The sequence below is a fragment of the Schistocerca nitens genome, chromosome 10 (genome assembly GCF_023898315.1).
Source record: "Schistocerca nitens isolate TAMUIC-IGC-003100 chromosome 10, iqSchNite1.1, whole genome shotgun sequence".
In the NCBI taxonomy this organism is placed as follows: Eukaryota; Metazoa; Arthropoda; class Insecta; order Orthoptera; family Acrididae; genus Schistocerca; species Schistocerca nitens.
In genome coordinates this window covers 34816016-34825743 of record NC_064623.1, presented here as the reverse complement: position 1 = coordinate 34825743, position 9728 = coordinate 34816016, and positions in this window count along the sequence as shown.

Below are 9728 nucleotides of genomic sequence, written 5' to 3'. Positions count from 1 at the left end.
AAACCTAGCAAAAAAGAGCACGTTCCTGATGTCAGCATTGCTACACGTCCCTGTCGGCACCTCAATGACTCTCTTCCTCCACGTCTTGTACTGGTCTGTACTGCTAAAGATGGTTTTCAGGCTTTTGCCAGATTCTACATTAATGTGACTTTTTTTTGGGTCACCGGCATTCTGACTCGTTTGATGCGGCCCTTCATCTCAGAGTAGCACTAGCAATCTACGTCCTCAATTATTTGTTGGATGTATTCCAATCTCTGGCTCCCCTCTAAAGTTTTGCCCTCTACACTTCAATCTAATAACACGGAAGTCATTCCCTCATTTCTTAACAGAAGTCCTATCATCCTGTCCCTTCTCAACATTACTGTTTTCCACGTATTCCTTTCCTCCCCGATTCTGCGCAGAACCTACTCATTCCTTGTCTTGTAAGTCCACCTAATTTTCAACATTCGTCTGTAGCACCACATCTCAAATGCTTTGATTCTCGTCCGTTTCGGTTTTCCCACAGCCCATGTTTCACTACCAACGTACGTTTTCAGAAATTTCTTCCTCAAATTAAAGCCTATGTTTGATACTAGTAGATTTCTCTTGGCCAGGAATGCCCGTTTTGTTATTGCTTGTGATCTTCTTTCTCCGTCCCTTGTTGGTTATATTACTGCCTAGGTAGCTGAATCCCTTACCTTCATCTAATTCGTGACTGTCAATCCAAATGTTTCTCGCTCTTCTCGTTTCTGCTACTTCCCATTACTTTCGTCTTTCTTCGATTTACTCTCAGTCCATATTCTGTATTCATTATATTGTTCATTCCGTTCACTACATCAAGTAGTTCTTCTTCACTGTCACTCAAGGTCATCAGCGAATCGTATCATCGATATCTTTCACCTTTCTTTGCTTCTTCTATGTACAGATTGAACAGTAGGGGGGAAAGACTACGTCCCTATCTTACACCCTTTTTCATCCGAGCACTTCGTTCTTGGTCGTCCACTCCTATTATTCCCTCTTGGCATTTCTACACTTCATATACACTACTGGCCATTAAAATTGTTACACCACGAAGATAACGTGCTACAGACGCGAAATTTAACCGACAGGAAGAAGATGTTGTGATATGCAAATGATTAGCTTTTCAGAGCATTCACACTAGGTTGGCGCCGTTGGCGACACCTACAACGTGCTGACATGAGGAAAGTTTCCAACCGATTTCTCATACACAGACAGCAGTTTACCGGCGTTTCCTGGTGAAACGTTGTTGTGATGCCTCGTGTAAGGAGGAGAAGTGCGTACCACCACGTTTCCGACTTTGATAAAGGTCGAATTGTAGCCTATCGCGATTGCAGTTTATCGTATCGCGACATTGCTGCTCACGTTAGTCGAGATCCAATGACTGTTAGCAGAATATTGAATCGATGAGTTCAGGAGGGTAATACGGAACGCCGTGCTGGATCCCAATGGCCTCGTATCACTAGCAGTCGAGATGACAGGCATCTTATCCGCATGGCTGTAACGGATCGTGGAGCCATGTCTCGATCCATGAGTCACATACACTCCTCGATATAAAGCAGTCCAGGCGATAGCAGCGTCACCTGGCAAGGAATAATACTAGTCAGACACAGTGCATGAAGTATCTGTGAGGGATGTGTCCCTATGTAGAAAGGGGAAGGCGCACGATATACCTGAGTTTGACTGAGGACAGATTGTGATGCTCGTGCCGAACATTTCGAAAACTTGACGATTTGTATGGTGTTTAAGGAATGCTGTGGTGAGTGTCATCAACATGTGGCGAAACCAAGGTGAAACCACGTCCAGGCGTCGTGGGTTTGGGCAGCACCCCTCATTACAGATATCGGACTTCGTAGCCTGAACAGGCGGGTGAAACAGGACAACTGGTGGACTGTGGTGGAACTAACATCAGTCTTTAATAACGGCCAAGGTCAAAGTGTGTCTGAACAAACAGGGCACCGAACACTCCAAACGATGCGCCTCCGAAGCCGACGACCCATGCATGTGCCAATGTCAACATCACGATATCGGCAGTGGACGTTGGCGTAGTGGTAGATCGTTGCATGGTGTGGTGTCACCGCCAGACACCACACTTGCTAGGTGGTAGCCTTTTAAATCGGCCGCGGTTCATTAGTATACGTCGGACCCGCGTGTCGCCACTGTCAGTGATAGCAGACCGAGCGCCACCACACGGCAGGTCTAGAGAGACGTACTGGCACTCGCCCCAGTTGTACAGCCGACTTTGCTAGCGATGCTACACTGACGAAGACTCTCTCAGTTGCCGAGACGATAGTTAGCATAGCCTTCAGCTACGTCATTTGCTACGGCCTAGCAAGGCGCCATTGTCAGTGTATATTGAAATGGAGATTATATCTGTACAAGAGCGATGTACACCAATTATGGATTAAAGTTAAGTATTCCAGAAGCTACGTACTGTTCTTTATAGCATTACGTATCCTGTTTCAGACCTCAAGCCACCCTGCGTGAGTTTAAGAGCGTGCCTTTCGGCTTCCTCTCATTGTGTCTAGGCTGTCTTGTCTAGACACAACACATGGTGTCATGAATCCCAGTACCTTCTTCATAATGCCGATGGCAATTCGCGACTCCACCGTCTTCCAGGAGAACAGCTCCGTGACACCAGTACTGCTGGACGGAGGCAGGAGCGAGAGCTCCATTATGCTCTGGGGAACATTCACGTGATTATCCATAGATCCAGTGGGTCTAGAGCAAGACACCATGAGGGCCAAGGAGCAGCGTACAGTGATTGCAGACCACGTTCGATGTTGTTTCTTGACAGCAGTGGCGTTTCTCAAAACTATGTGTGCCATGTCAAAGAGCTAGGATTGTGGTGGGGTGTGCGAGCTCCAGTTGATGTGCTGGTCCCCCAGCTCGCCAGATGTGAATCCTATGGAACATATAAGAGATGTGATTGGACATGGCGTCAGAGTTCTTGGCACCCCACTCCGGATTTTACGGAAATTAGGTGACTTATGTGTGCAGATGTGGTGCCAACTCCCTCTGGATACATAGCGAGCCGTCCAGGATGGCTTGTTATTAAGGGCAACAAAATGGGGCGTCGAGAACTGTCGATGTACAGCTCTGCTATAAAGATGGCGCCGATGACCACTAAAGTGGTTCTGTTATGAAAAGAAATGCCATCCCGCACCATCGCAAATTGTTGGCGACCCCATGACGGGCGACGGTCAAGTTGGTGTCCCACTGGTGTTGGGGGCTTCTCCAGCCACGTCTTCTCTTGTCATCGGGGCCCAATTTGAAGCGGGACTCGTTACTGAAGACCTACGACAATGAGATTCCAGTCCGAAGACGTGTCTGGCGACGCCCTGGCAGCAGTGGGAAGCCAATATCACTGTCGCCCGCTATAGAGCCAGAAAAATCGATGCCATTTCTTCTCATAGCAGGACCCTTTTGGCTGTTATCCACGGCACCCTTACAGTACAGCAGTTCGTTGGCGATATTCCACACTCCCTTTTATTATTCATCACGGCAAGTCATCCTGGGCTTACATTTTAGAAACATAATGCCTGATTCCACAAGGTGAGAGTCGTCGTGCATGCCAAACCTTGGCCACCAAGGTCTCCAGACCTCTGCTCAGCTGAGAACGTTTGGAGCATCCCATCTCTGGACTTTGACAGCCTAACGCGTCATTTGGAAAGGATTTGGCACTATATTCTTCAGGAGGACATCCAACAACTCTGCCAATCAATGCCAAGCCCAATAACTGCTTGCGAGAGCTTGAACTACTCATTACACTGTTCTACAAAAAAAAACTTTTTTTTCTATTTCTGATAAAAAATATTGTGATCCTAGTTGTATTTTGAGAGCTGAATTGAAAACTGTTTTCGGTTTTTTTCTGTCAGGCATAGTTTATGACTAATCGCAATTTTATTTCTCTTTTCAATTTCTGATATAGTGCAGCAAACGTGAGGTGAAATTCGACAAACAAATGCACATCTTTATGCTGTTATAAGTTCATCATATTAATGGAGGGTGGGATCTAACATATAACACAGTAACCTTTGTGTATACACTTTGAAGCATTTATTTGACATTATAAATTACAGAAAATTGACAATCAATGAGCCACTGCCTTATACTGCACATCGCTTTTTTCTCTTGTATTGTGAATCTTTCTTCTCTCGAATGATATTCCAGCAATAATCTGCTAACATAGAAGGTACCCACTTCCCTTCATAGCGCCTTTCTATGGTAGAAATGTCTTTATGGTATCTTTCCCCATGTTCATCCGATACGTCACTACAACTCTCTGTGAAGTAGTCCAGATGAGAGTCCGTCATATGTACCTTCAAAGACATATTGCACCCCAAATCCTGATATGCTTTGATCATATCCTTCACCATTGCTTTGTAGTTAGTAGCTCTTCTTCTTCCGAGGAAGTTTTCCGACACCATCTTGAAACAGTCCCATGCGGTTTTTTCTTTATCAGTTAAACATGCTTCAAAATTTGCATCTTTCTGCAGCTCCCTGATTTGTGGGACCACAAATACACCTTCCTTTATTTTTGCAGCTGAAAGACGGGGGAATTTGGTAGCTAGATATGCAAACCCACAGCCTGTTGGATCCATGGCCTTCACGAATTGTTTCATCAGGCCAAGTTTGATGTGAAGCGGTGGAAGTAGTATATATTCAGGAGCTACCAGACTTTCACGTTGTACATTCTTTTCGCCAACTTTCCATCTTCGCCTAGGCCATTTCTTCTTCACGTATTGAGAATTTCGGTCTCGACTATCCCACTCGCAAAGAAAACAGGCATACTTTGTGTAGCCTTGTTGCATTCCCAGTACCATAGCAATTACCTTGAAATCTGCACATATTTTCCATTTGTGTTCATTGTATTTTAATGAATTTAGCATCCTTTGTACGAATTCGTAATTCTCCTTTGTCAAACTAGCGTAAGCTACTGGAACAGAGGGTATTTCATTTCCGTTATGGAGCAAAACACCCTTCAGACTTGTTTTCGATGCATCTATGAAAAGTCTCCACTCCTGTGAAATATAAGTGAAGTTCAGCACTTTCAACAGGCCAGCAACGTCATTGCAAAATAACAGTGCTTCGTCAGTTGAAAAATAAGAAATAAAGGCAAGTTCTCTGTGCCTGAACAAACTGATTTTAGTACTTTGGTGCAGTAGATTATACTCTTGTAATCTTGAACCAAGCAGCTGCGCCTTTTGTTTACTTAGTCCTAGATCACGTACTAAATCACTAGTTCTGCCTGTGTTAACAAATGTGGCGATGACTCACTTGTGCAGTGATATAAAGAATCATCATCTGTGATTTATTCAGTACTACTTATTTCACTGTCACTCGGAATTTGACCTCGAGCTCTTGAAGGTACTGGAAGGTTGTCGGAATGCTGCTCTGGCATTCTCGCTGAAGGCAGATCTGGGTAAACAATGTGCCTCTTCGACTTTTTGTTTGTAAAACCCTGAATTTTTGTTAGACAGAAATAACAATCAGTAACGTGGTCCTTAGGCTCCCTCCACACCATGGGAACAGCGAACAACGCCACATTCTCTTTACCTTTCCACCACTGAATTAGTTTGCAGTAACATGTAGCACAACAGAAATGTGGTGCCCATTCTTTATCTTGGTCTCCTACCTGTACTCCAAAGTAATGTTTGTTTGCTTTCTTTATGACTGAAGAAATTTTCTTCCTATTTCTATCAAAAGTGAACTTCCCACAGATGTAGCAGAAGTTGTCCGGCTTATGTCGCCATCCACGACGACGTGGCATTTCTGCAAATTTAAAAATACCACTTTGGTAATACACCTGTATTAAATTAATAGTAGGGAACTAGAGGTACGCTGATGTGTAAAAACAAGCAGTCGTTTCACCTTCAGCACCAGGCTCAATCAGTTTACACACAAGAACTAAAAAATTCAACCGTGCTCGGAAATATGACAGACAGTTACTTGTCAGCCAAAACACCCACTCGTTAAGACTGACACAAACTGCGGCTAACACCACTGTTGTAAACTCGATGCACCTGCCCCTAGGAGGCGTGAAGCTTTACTGCCGAGGCAGCGACCGGCTGTCGCCGTTCGAGTTGAGATGTTTCAGGTGGTCTTAATGACATAGGTGTGGCGGGGGATAACCTAATGATGTCTGATTCTTCCCACCTGCTGTTGCAGAAGAAATTATCACGTTCTATCACTACTGGATGCGGCAACACACCCGTATTTCTCTATAACGTCTCTGTGTTTGCCATGAATTGTGAATATATATATATATATATATATATATATATATATATATATATATATATATATATATATATATATATATATATTACATAAAAAGTATCCCTGACAACGATATTTTGTTTACATATTTGAATTTCCCACTGTAAAATGGTCTAGAAGCACATACTTTAATATCAGAAATAGAACCCATGTCGAACAGTGTTATTGTCTTGTTCAACTTGTGAGGTTCTTTCTTTTGAATAAATCATCCAATTTCTCTGAAATTGCCTATTTATGTACATGACATCGACCGGTTTCTGTGCTGTTCGGATAATTCCTACCTGGTGCATCGCTTTTTTTGTTTTGTTTTAGAGTGTATATTACTGAAATAAAAAAATGAGAAAGCAGTGTCTTGTTCGTGTAACAGTTGACAGGCAAGCAAAAAAAACCTACAATGCAACTGAGCCATGGCTGGCTCGTGTTTTGCTTTGCATTAAACCTTGGTTCCTATTCTGTAATTAGTCTCCCGCTGTTATCGCTATTATGCTGTTATCCTCTCTCTCCGCGAGCCGCAGCAGCAGCTTGTATCGATATTCGCACCCTTGTACTATCTTTGGCCTCGTGCTTATAGTTTCCGGCTGTGCCGTGTGAGGGCAGCTGGTCGGTTGGCGTGGAGCAGCGAGGAAGTCTCCGCGGCGCGTGTCTGGCCAGGGGCCGCTGGCGGCGTCCACGCGCGGTCGGAGTGTGAGGGGCTGTTCCCATTGCTAAGAGGTCCGTGGGTCGCGGACATGAAAGTTGAGTCTTTACTTAATCTACCAGCCAGCCCCAACTTCTCACATTGCGTGGTTTAAATGGTATCGATAGCTATGATGCCACGGCGTAGGTGCAAGTTCGTAGGTTGGTACTACGACACTCTGCTCTGATTCACTCAGTATTCTTCAGAGCCTTGGAGCTCCATGTCTGGTCCATCCCTTGGTGCAACGGATCCAGCAATCCCTCCATTCTTTTGCTGATGGTGGCTCTCCTGTTAGCTTTATGTGGGTTCCAGGCCATGTAGGAGTGGCTGGGAATGAGGCTGCTGATGCTGCGGCCAAGGCTGCAGTCCTCCTGCCTCGGCCAGCCTCCCTTCGTGTCCCATCGTCTGACATTAGTGGGGTTGTTGGAGCATCCTTACTTGGTCGTCACTTCGAGAAAATAAGCTCCGGGCTATAAAAGCGTTCCCAACAGCTTGGACAACCTCCTCCCGACCATCTCGGCGAGAGGAGGTCCTTCTGACCAGGTTGCGGATTGGGCATTGCCAGTTTAGCCACCGCTACCTGCTATCCGGTGACCCCGCCCCGCAGTGCACCTGTGGTCATGCATTGACAGTGCGCCATGTTTTATTGTCGTGTCCCCTATTTAATCAATCTCGTGTTGTCCTGTCTCTGCCATCTACCTTACAGGAAATTTTAGCTGATGACGCTCGAGCAGCTGCTTGTGTTCTTCGTTTTATTACTTTGACGGACTTGTCCAAAGACATCTATCTCTTTTAATTATTTTATCTGCGTCTTTGTAAGAACTTTCTGGTGTCCCCCCCCCCCTTGAGTTTTACCAGATTATATGTGCACTTACATTTCTGACTGGGCGCTAATGACCCTAGTAGTCGAGCGCCCTAAAACACCACAAAAAAACTACGACACCGACACAGACGACAGCGCCCTCTAGCTGGCGCTGTGCAGCTTTAAGAGCGCCACTCCAGATTCAGCCCATTTGAACCCGAGTAGATGACCAAGCAACATTGTTTCATTTTCATAGTGCGCGAGCCACTACAGATTTTGCCTTTGTAACTTGATGTACAGCTTCGCACCTACGTGCTCATCTCGGCCAAAGTACAATTGATGTATCCAGAATGAGATTTTCACTCTGCAGCCGAGTGTGCGCTGATATGAAACTTCCTGGCAGATTAAAACTGTGTGCCCGACCGAGACTCGAACTCGGGAGTGCTAGTTCTGCATCGCAGGAGAGCTTCTGTAAAGTTTGGAAGGTAGGAGACGAGATACTGGCAGAAGTAAAGCTGTGAGGACCGGGCGTGAGTCGTTCTTCGGTAGCTCAGATGGTAGAGCACTTGCCCGCAAAAGGCAAAGGTCCCGAGTTCGAGTCTCGGTCGGGCACACAGTTTTAATCTCCCAGGAAGTTTTTTTACAATTGATGTATTCCAGTTATTGTGTGGTGATATAGTAAAACCACTTTTAATTCCACTACCAAATGTTCTACCTCACCTGCTCCTCCTAGCTGCCTACATTCAGCCTACCCTTCAGTTTTCAGGAGCAGTCCCACTCACCGCCTTCCAGGTGGGCTACAAAAGTTTGAATTCTGCAGTGGGCTGTTGGAATATTCCCGCTAGCAACAACATGTGTTTTCAAGTTGGCGAAATTCTAGCCGCCGTCCTGTGGAATTTAACTTAACTTGATTATTTTTGAATTGAAATGCACCAGCGGAATCTTTTGCCTTGTGGCCGTTAACGTCCCGGTTACCTGCCCTGGCCGTTGACGTAAATACAGGCAATGTATTTTCCTCGTGGTGTAGTGGCTGTCCAGCACGGCGTGTAGTTTAACAGCTGAATGTGTAATTCGTTATGGGCGCCGATACCTTCTGCGTTGTTCCATTGAACTCCCTGTTGAGTGCTGGTCGGGTGCAGCGGAAGTTATCCTGCCGCTTGTTCCGTTGACTTTCTGTCGGTTGGGTTGCCGTCGTATTGAGAATTGTTGGGCCGACTGCCTGTCTCACCTAAGCGAGCGTTAGTGTTTGAATTCCGGGCCTACCCTTGGAAACTTCTGAACGCCGTTTTATGTGCTGCCTTTTCTTATTTGTCCTTGTTGTTTGGTTATGTATGGCTTCTAGCCGATTTAAAATTAAAGTTGTTTTGCCCTTAAGGCATGAGATTATTTGGGCCTTCAGCCTAATTTAGAGAAATATTTTAAGATGAGGCCATCTGCCTTTTAAAATTCAATATTTGTTTTGGAGTCTTAAGTGACTGGCCTTCAGCCGGTTATAAATTAATTTTCCCCTTGAGGCGTGAGAGTGAATGGCGCATTTAGCCAGGAATTAAGTTCTAAAATTAATGTTTGGCTTGTTCTGCTTTTAATGTTTTCTTTTATGAAACGTCCCCTATGAACAATTATATACAAGACTGTGCTTAAACTGACACACAATATTTTGTTAGCGCAACGCAATCTGACTTTCAATAATCCCTACAAAAGAATCACCCTGACTAACATTAAACTATACCTTTCACAAATGACTTACCTCACAAAAATCTTCGCTACTCAAGCTACTGCAATACAGCGAACGCCACTACTGCCAGCTAAATAAAAGATTCAAACTATGGAAAGCACTAACTACTGATAGGGATAGTTAGCAAATGAAAGATATTAATAGAGAACAAACAATGTATTTACCTTGATATCATCATATATAAATATAGCAGTTCATGACAAATTTCAAAACTCCGCCATCTCTCTCCCCACATC